This window comes from Gambusia affinis, linkage group LG04 (assembly GCF_019740435.1).
Source record: "Gambusia affinis linkage group LG04, SWU_Gaff_1.0, whole genome shotgun sequence".
Lineage (NCBI taxonomy): Eukaryota > Metazoa > Chordata > Actinopteri > Cyprinodontiformes > Poeciliidae > Gambusia > Gambusia affinis.
In genome coordinates, this window is record NC_057871.1 from 26,404,392 (window position 1) to 26,414,497 (window position 10,106).

Sequence of the window (10,106 nt, forward strand, 5' to 3'; positions counted from 1 at the left end):
CGACAAACCAATTTGTCCTTTATCGAAAACCGGGTGTCCCCCCCCCCCCCCCCCCCAAGATTGTCATGTTGTGATTAAGCAAATTTATTTTCATAATTCCAATTTGCATAACTATGTGGTCAACGGAAACGCAGCTAATGTTGCCTTATAATGTACTGCTGACCTGCCAGCGTGTACCCCGCCTCTCGCCAAACGACCACCGTTGTTTGGCACCAACCCATGAGCAAACTCCAATGAACAAACTTATTTCCGTCTGGTATCTTAAGCTCATCTTCCATTATTGCAGAATATTAAGATCTCAAACTTTCGCTTGACACTTTTATCCACTTTGAATCCAGAGCAAATGAAAAGAATGGCCAGTAGTTACCGCATCGCCGACGGCGCATGAACTGATGTACATCAAAAACACGGGCTGATACGCTGGCGTCCTGAGGCAGCTAATCTTCCATTAGACCGGAGATAAGACCCAAGATGAGGAAGCAGTCACGAACAGCGTTTGTCATTTAAGGCTGCAGAGTGTGATTGGACGGGCAAAGGGAGCGGAGGAGAAACGGAGGACAAACGAAATGAGCAGAGACGGGTTGATGGAAATGTTCAAACAGGGCGACTAGAGTCACACAGATGGCCAGACACACACAGAAGGTCAATTATGAAGCATGTGGAGGAGGCAGAGACTGCTTGGAGTCGCTTGTCAAGAACTTGGCTTGTGATGTTGGTGTGAGCACACAGAGTGTGTGCATCCCAGGGTCACCATTAGGCGGTGTTTGTTGTTCCTTGCATGAATTCGTTTGTGTGTGTTAACTGCTTTGCATACAAAAACGTGGCCATCGCAAAATAGTTCTGGGGTTTTTATAGAAATTCATGACTGCTTTGGGTGTGTCGCCGAGGGGAGGAGGACTTTAATGGAGACTATTTTCAGTAACATGGAGCTGGTTTAAAAACAAGTCACATGAATTGGTGAGATGTAAAAAGCTACTCGAGAGTAAAATATGTTTTGTACAACGTGTCAACCTGCCTTTGCAAAAAAAGGTACACAGTGAGTGAGTGGACAACAGGGAAGCTGTAAAACTTTGGTTTGGCACCCAACATTTGGGATCTGATCTTCTTTCTAAGTGGGAGAAAGTGAAAATAATGATGATGCACATTTATGTCATAGATGTTGGAGACAAAAAAGGCATTTACAAACATAAAAAAGCAGGATACTGGCTGTTGATCCATCTTTTGTCATCACCACTGTACAGCTGAGTTATGCATGTAATTAGCATTCAATGTTTAAAGGGGCATTTTCCTGTTAAGCATGTTTTACATTTGAAAAATTAACTCCTAAATAAGCCCTCTTCTGAGTAGCAGCAAGCTTGACTGCTGATCCGTCAAACAAAGACTACTTTAGTTTTAGTAAGGTATCGATTCACCACAACCACAGTGAAATAAAAAAAACAAAAAAACATTTCCATTTCAAAGTAACTGTATTATCCCCTTTTCAAATCCAACAGCTCAGAATATTAAGTCTCTTTAAATTGTAACTCAGCTTTCTGGTTGCAATATTAAACAAATTCAACAAAACCTGGACCTTTTCTCAGAAAACCAAGAGTTCGTAGGATTTATCTACACCGTTTAAAAGAAAAAGCATATTTAAAATCAGTACTAGATAATAAGTCGCTTGATTGTAGAAGGAAACATTTTGCTGTGAGACAGGCGGTCATCGTCCTTCTCTGATCTTTCAAACATCCACATCTGAAAAAATAAGGAATAAAAACAGAGACAAATCTGCCGTTTATGTGGACACTCACCATAAACACACAGCCCTTTCTCCAAATAAACTCACACTGAAAATAATTCTGCATCCTCACCTACACGAAGTCTGTTCATGCTTAAACAAACAAACAAACCTGAAATAATTTGGTCTAGAACAAACACAAATACACAAATCCGAAGATGGCATTTATCACACACCTGAATAATTACTTTAAAAGAAAACAGCAATTCCCATCCTTTAGTTTTTCTTTAAGATAATACATCTGCCATCTTATTTCATGTAAGTAGCTGGATTTTTTAGTAGCACTTTTAGTAGGGTTGAACATCACTTGTGTATTTTTTTTAGGTTTCATCTCAAGCCTAAAAACACAGTCGCTCCAAGATTCAAATTAAATTTACTAACAATCAAATCTGCCGTTGGAGTACAAAAGCGAGAAGCGGATATTATGTGGAAGAACCACACGCATGTGGACACTCACCATAAACACACAGCCCCTTTCTCCAAATAAACTCACACGTACCCACTGAAATAATTCTGCATCCTCACCTACACAGGAACCGTCTGTTCATGCTTCAGACAAACAGGAACACGGCAAATGATTTGGTCCTAGACAAACACAAATACACAAGAATAAACTCTTATCAACGAAAGATGGCATTCCTGACACCACACCTGAATAATTACTTTAAATACCCAGAGACAACCAATACTCCATTCCTTTAAGCCATCTTTAATGTTTTTCTGCTTCAACATAGTCATGTGAAAACATCTGGATTTTACAGCATAAAACCTTTCACTTTCATATTTTTCCCAACATTCATGAAAGAATCAAGAAGACAGCTCTTAGGGACAATTCCAGACCAAAAGAAAGAAAGAGGGGAAAATAAAAAACTACCGGTAAGCTCAAGCAGAACTAGATCCTGTGGAATGAAAATTACCCAAAACATATGAGTAAACCCAACAAGGTCTGGTGGAAAACTAAAGAAAATTGGGGCATAATATATTGGTTTTTGAGATAGTTTTAATCTTACTTTGTGTACTTTAAGTTTTGATTAAGAGATTTCAGTTCTACATTTTGATGAAACCCGGATGGAGTAATTAGTGGAAATAAGAGATAAGTGGATGGATGGAATGATGTATTGACATGTTGATAGCCAGATGGATGGGTTAATTTAGAGGATGGGAAAGATATAAGTGTATGGAAATATAAATGCTTTTCTAGTTTCTTTTTTCATATCCATCCAGACCTAAAATACTTACCGGTAACTCAAACTTTCTACTTTTTCTGAGTTTTCCAGACTGCGTTGGGATAACTGGTTCCTCCTCCCCAAGTGGTGCAGCACAAACCATTGTTGTTTCTATGCAACAAAGAGAGGAAAACCATTTCAGAAATGTTCGTCCAACACACACAAGTGTGTGGTCTCTAACTGAACCAGGATGATGTAAAAACCACTCATAATGTTTGTGAATCATCTCGTCTGCGCCATTGTTCCAACGCTCTTTTATCCTGTCCACCAAAAACCGACAGCTATTTACACACTCACTGATACGCAAGTGGAGCTCTCGTCCAACATCCATCATTCTTATCATGTTTCCATTTTTTGTTCATTCTCGTCTGTCTCCCCGGTGCCATTTTTGTCTTCGCTATTGTCTGCGACAAAATCCGTTCCTCTGCCAAACTCCCTGTAAGTCGCGTTATCCATTCGCCGTTTCCTCCTCGGTTCTACGCGCCTTCTGCCATCAAAAACAAAGGAGGGTGAAATAAAAAAAATGAAAGCCTTTGTACTTCAATGACTTTGCATTTGATGTCAGAACGGAAGCTTTTTCATGGCTGTCCAGGCTGTAATTAGGGTTTGCCCATACAAAGAGCCAAAGCCCTTGATGGGCCTTGTGTGGATAAACTACAGAAAGATTCACACTTCGGTGTTGTTTTAGAGTGGTTGAGTACCTGCGCTCCCTGACCGAGGTGTGTTTGAGGTGGTCTCCGTGGCTTATACCTCACACAGCACAGCTGAGTCAACAGCCGTTTCATGAGGCTGTGATGGATCTCTCTGGTGATCAGGCCGCCATGTTTCCCACTCATTTTTGTCTCGCCACGATGACGTGAAGGACTTTACTACAACCCCGTTTCCATTAACCATATTGCACATGTTGAAATTATGATGGAAACGCGCCAATTTTGAAAAAACTCATCACAAATATGACTGGTACATCTACAGAGGAGGACAGAGAGCCCAAACATTGCACTCAAGTGAAAATATAAAAGTATCCATCCAATAAATTACTCAGGTAAGAGTTAAAGAAAAAAAAAGATAAAATGTCTACTCAAGTAGAGTAACGGATCAAATTATCAATCGCTTAATATTTAAAATGTGCATCATCAAATGGACCAAAATAAAATTTGAGTGAAAATGTTGGTATTTTAAGGACCAAAATGACAATAATTTACATAAGTAACAAAAAATAAAATGGGGTAAAAGAAAATTTTTCAATGTAAAACTTGAACAAAAGCTGTGACTGGTGAATTAATTTCGGTTGAATATGTTCGTTCTTCATTCAGAGAATCCAGACATTTTACTCAAGTAAGAGTAGAAATACTTCATAATAAAATTACTCAATAAAACTTTAAAAGTAGAGCACGGTAAAACTACTCCTAAAAGTAAAGTAAAAAAAAAAAAATCTACTCACATAAATGTAATTGAGTAAATGTAACTAGTTACTACCCAACTCTGTACCTGTGGATGTTAAATGTACGTTTGGGTGAAAAAGGCTTTTACTCAAACTTGTTTGTGAGAAATTATTTTACAAAAATGTGCAAAAAATGAACATTTGCTTTCATCTGAGTGAGGACAAGCTTTGGTTTTTTTTCCTGTTGAACGTCCTGCCACCAATCTGTACCTGCAGTCACCAGCTAACTCTTCAACCTTCAACCTTTAATTTAAACCCATCGCCATCTCAGGTTTACGCCTCTTCTCCCCCGGTTGCTCTTAGTGTAGCTCGGTTGGTATTGGCAGTTTATAAAATCCTACAGCACTGAAAGGTCAGTCACAGCAGCCATATAATGTGTCCTGCACATTGAGCAACCTGCTCCAGATTTATTGAGACAGAGGCTGAATCTCTCTATAATGTACATTTGATTTGCATGAGATGTTTATTTGCCCATTTCAACAGGGAGTTTTCTGTTGGGATTATGATTTTTTTTTTCTTAGCTTTTGAAGCCCTCGTTTTTTTTACATGTAAAGAGTAAATTCTGATTTAAATAAAATAATAATAATAATAATAATAATAATTTTTACAGTAAATGTGGATCCAAGCGTTCTAAACCTATTTTTTTACTCATACTAATGAGAGTGACTACCCCAATAAGATCAGCAATGAAAAGTGACAGGGAGCTAGTAGTTTCACAATATGACTTATCAGTAAACCGGTGGTGAATTAAACGCAGGAATCTGACGGATGTGTTTCTGTAAACATACTTTAAAAGTAATGCAAGGAAGTGGCGCGTGAAACGTTGTAAGCCATTTCCCAAGCAGGCGTCAGAAAAAGATAAATCATGTAGAAAATACGAGGCGTGACGAGTTCATTCAGTCAGATAACGTTCATGATGTTCTGCTTTAATGTCTGAGGAATTTCTCTTTGTAACGTTGCCTCTGCACACAACTGTATGTTTGCAACAGATGTCAGTTGGTGTGCTCATGTGTGTGTGTGTGTGTGTGTGTGTGTGTGCTCGTCTTGGGAAACCTGAACCCATATGTGAACGTGTCAAGAAAGACAGAAAAATGCTAGTTTTACTTTCAAAACATCCTGCGCAGGAAACCCGATACAGGTAGTATACGATGAAGCCCTCAGTGCAACACGAGAGGCGGAGGTCAGCGATGGAGAACTAGTCCCCTATAAATGACTTGATGGGAGACTGAAACTCTCCAGGCCGCCGCCGCCGCCACATAACAGAAAACGGTGAAATAAGAGTGTTGGCATGCAAAACTGGTTTTACTTTTACATTGAAGGTAGTTTGTGTTTTTTTAAAGAAATGAACAGATAAGAGACGTGGAATCTGGTTTGTTGACATCTACATTGTAAAAGGCACCATTGTTTCAGTCGTTTTATCAGCTTGGACCCACATCAGGGCTGTACTGAACAACACTGATAATGAGTAAGAATTTTTTAGTGGAAAACGTGGTAGGCACTCGTGATTCCTCGCTGTTCTTCTTTCCGTTTCACGTTGGTGGCTGTATTTTGAGAAAACAAATGTATCGACACCGTTTTTTTCCATTGCTGCCAAAATGTCTTATTGTTGGGAGTTTGTCAGAGTTGAGTGGTGACTACCTACATTTACTGAGTTACATTCACTTGAGTAACTTTTTGTAGAAAATGTCCTTTTATATGCTGTGTTTGTTTATTTTTAATTTCATAATTTTATTATGAAATATCACCACTTCATTCATTTGTGGCTTACCCTGGCATCGTCATCGCCACACATGTTTAAACCACTGCTTCCCTTTTGCTTCACTTACATCAGAAAAAGACCTGAGAAGTGTCTTTTTCATAGAAAACTAGTCGTTTTCAGGTGGAATCCGTGCAGCAAAAATGTCTGAACAACCCAATATAAAACTGTAGGGAGGAACAAAATGAATGGGTCAAGCAAAACTGAGCTCCAACGCTCAAAACGGGCCCACAAAGATCTGGACAGGGATGTTTTCAAGGTGTGGGAGTTGCAAATAAAGTAGCTCAATCATTAAAAGAAGTCAAAAAAAAGAAGAAGAAAAGCTCTGAAGCACTACTTAAGGTTAAATATTTACTCTGGCACATTTACACCCCCCACCTGAAATCTGCAGCCCTACTGGGAAAGCCAGTTCACTTGGTTCAAAGCTTCTTCTGATGCTCGCCGAGACCTAACGCCATCTGTAATGTGTGTTTGTGTCTTTTTTTTCCTTCTTCTTCTTCTTCTCCACAATGCGTGTCTGTTAGTCCGCAGTCTTTGATGTGTGTAGTATGGGCCTGGTCATGTCTTCCTTCGTCGTAATATCGCTGTGGATCTTTTGCCTGCGACATCTGGACTGGTGTGAAACAGCTGTGTCTGCTTTAGTCCCCCTTAGGATTTATGGCCCAAGTACAAACACACACTCTCACGCACACACACACACACGCACACACACACACACATACACATAGTCATCGACAGCTCATTCCTTATCTTTCATATAACCGCTCATTCCTTATCTTTCCAGTATCATGCTAACAGGTCTTTCACCTTGATGTTTCTCTTGGAGATCAGTTTTGGGAGTTTGAGGAAGCGCTGAGAGACGGCAAGTCTCTGTCGGCGTGTTTAGCGAGCAGCTGACATTGCACGTACGAAAGTACACCTCGTCTTTTATGCGCGTTTTGAGCCTGCAAGCACATACACGCGGACACTTACAGTTTCATACGGTTTGTAGTTTTGCATCCCCATGGCAAGAGGCATTCCTCAGCTTCTGATCTTCCACACTCCTCCTCTTTTCATCCCTCCGTTTCTCTCCTCCGCTTGTCGTCGTCCTCGGGGCGACGGTTCATGTTCAAGAACAATCTAGTTTTGGTCCGTCGAGGGGGGAAAGCTGTGGATCCTTTCATCTTTTGCCCTTTTCTTCCCCTCTCGGTGGTTCTTTCGTTAGGAAGGGCTTTATTAATTTGCAAGATGATTAATGGGCGGATTTTTGGATGCAGGCTAAATTTCGCAATTTTTTTTTTTTACTCTTTGTGCTTCCTACTGCTCTCAGATTACTTCAGTTCCATGGATGTGAAGTCAGAAACCTTGTTTTTAGATTACATAGAGTAACTCATCTGCTTCACCTACCTTCTGGACGATAAGCAAACTAGATCAGTTAATCGCAGGATAAACTAAAACAAGCTCAATAATTTCCATTTGCACGATTTGTCGTTTTTCTCTTTTCTGTCTTTCTACTGAAAACTGGATGGCAAAAAGGACATTTTTGTTTATAGAGACAATCAATTCATTTTCCTGTCTTTGTTGTTTTATTGATTTTGGATATGTGAAATGTCTTCCAGTTTTAGTGGTAAATGTTCTTTAGAAATGAAACTTTATTGATCTTTCAGAATGTGTTATTATGTCACTCTCATTATATTACTTGGAAATGGACTCTAACAACAATATAACAACAATATTATCGTTTATTGCGATAACTTCAGGGACAATTTATCGTCCAGTAAAATTTGTTATGGTGACAGCTGTAGACACACGTTTAATTTGATTAGTAAATCCCTGGTTGTCCTAGTATTGGTTCATCTAAATAAAGAAAAGTAGTACAACTTATTGTGTTGCTGATTTGAAAGGCCTTTTTTTATGGTGGTATTGAGGAGGTGCAGGTTATAAATCACTGAGTTTCCAATATAAAGGTTGTTGAACATAAAAAGGGAGCATTCAGATTCTACCAAGAAACCTGCAGTCGCCTCAGGAAAGTCCTTCGACTCACTTCATCCGGACCAAAAAGACATTTTTCTCATTTTGTAAGTGAAATAATCTGCCGGTTGGAACGTGTCAGTAACTTACAAGCTTCCTGTAAGTTACTTTTATCTTATTTCAAGTGGACGAAGATTTTTTTTGCATTAGAAACGACACAAAAGCACTTGATAAGATTTTGTAGTGTATTTGAGCGTCAAAACAACATTCAGGCATGTGCAGCAACTTCTAGTATTTCCCAGAATAACGTTCCCTAAGCTGAATGTTGCAGATTTAAAAATAAAAAAAGAAGAAAGATTGTTACAAATTACTGGCACAATATGTTGTCTTTGTCGCAGTTGCTGTGCAATAACAACTTCTTTCCATCTTTGACATGAACAATAACACATTAAGGTGGATTGTGGCTTTTACATGAGAGCCCTTTATTCAAAATGTAGCAGCTCAAAGTGACAAGCTAAATGCATTTGTGTAAATATGTCGTCAAAGCAGGCGAATCTGGATGTGCCAAACGTTTAGTGTTCCGATTGATGAAGATTTTAGCTTTTTTTTATTTTTTTTATTCACAGGCATGGAGGGAGTCACTCACTAATTGGAAACTGCTCCTCTCCGTGTGCACGTGCACGCTGGCAAGATTGACTGCATCTCCCATTATAGCCACAGAGCAGTGATTAGTCTTGTCTGTGAGCTGATTAATATTCTCCAGAGACGCCGGCCGAGGTGAGGGATATGATTATGGGAGGGACAGATAATGGAAAGATAATGCCCCCATGGATCACACTGTCAGAACGGAGAGAATGTGGGAGGGAGGAGGTGAAAGGGGCAGAGGGAGAGAAACATGCAGGTGCATTTCTTCACAAACAGCGTGATGTATTTCATCAGATCAGCAGGATTAAATAAGCTTTTTTTTACTCAAGTTTAGCCAGTTATCAGGTATTCTGTTGTTGTTGTTTTTTTTTTTACACATATATATATACAGATTTTCCTTCATCATTGAAAGGAAAAAAGAAAGACCTGACAGGTTTGCACAGATCCATGACTTCAGAACGCCACGGTGTTTCTTAGCACCAAAGTTAAGCCGTTATCAACAAAACGTTCAGGTTGAATGAGAAGAACGTTGCAAAATCTTGTGCCAAAGCTTTTCAGACACGGCGGAACCAGCTCCCAGTTTTAGTTTGTGAGACACGCCCTCTCTGTTTAGGCCTAAAACATTTCTTCTTTTTTTTTTTTTTAGTAAGCTAATCGGTAGGGTAGCGTAGGTTTTCTTGAGTTAGCTAGAGTTATGCTTCTATAAGCTAAAGAAGACATAATGAGCACTCTTACTGTTAGGAACCTTTTATAAAAAAGGATCTTGCAGTAAGAGAAAAGAGGATGGAGTAAAACTGAGGATGTAGGGAGGGTTGATGTAATGATTTATGGGGACAAATGTAGGAGTCAAACGAATAATGAAAGTCAGACGAGGTGAAGAGTAACGGGCTCCACACACTGAGAACGACCGACGACAGCGTATGCGACAGTTCGGGGTGAACCCAACAACAAAAGTCGAACGTTTTTCAGCTTCCTTGTCGTTCTTGTCGTTATGTGTGTGAGCCTGAAATTTCACATGCATGAATTTCGCTGGTGGCTTGGCCGGAGAAAGGGCAAGTGATTGTCGGTGCTTCTTCAGTGGGAAATGAATGGAGAGAGAGAGAGAGAGACGTCGCCTCCCGTGTGTCATATATGTTAAGTAAAATGTCTCATTTTATTTAAAACTACCTCTGGAGGATCTTGAATATCGACGCTACAGCAAACAGTCACAATCTGCGTTGACTGTGTGGGAGACTTTTACAAAAGGGAAAGAAGTTGCTTTGTCTCTTTGCAAGAAATGTGAACGATACAGTTCCTGTTTTCTACCGAAAC

General features: G+C 39.6%; 1 long non-coding RNA gene across 3 annotated transcripts; it reads right to left on the reverse strand.

Moving 5' to 3' along the window:
* Window positions 1-216: 216 nt before the first annotated feature.
* LOC122830313 lies at window positions 217-7,454 on the reverse strand. 3 transcript variants are annotated; one of them, XR_006370506.1, is made up of 4 exons: window positions 7,173-7,454; window positions 3,017-3,114; window positions 2,235-2,362; window positions 217-1,734 (listed from the first exon to the last, which is right to left on the reverse strand). It is a non-coding gene; the product is annotated as an uncharacterized LOC122830313 (long non-coding RNA). The 3 variants fall into 3 exon arrangements; XR_006370507.1 differs by lacking the exon at window positions 7,173-7,454 and adding an exon at window positions 3,301-4,339 and having other exon boundaries at window positions 2,303-2,362; XR_006370505.1 differs by lacking the exon at window positions 7,173-7,454 and adding an exon at window positions 3,301-4,339.
* Between the last annotated feature and the right edge of the window lie 2,652 nt (window positions 7,455-10,106).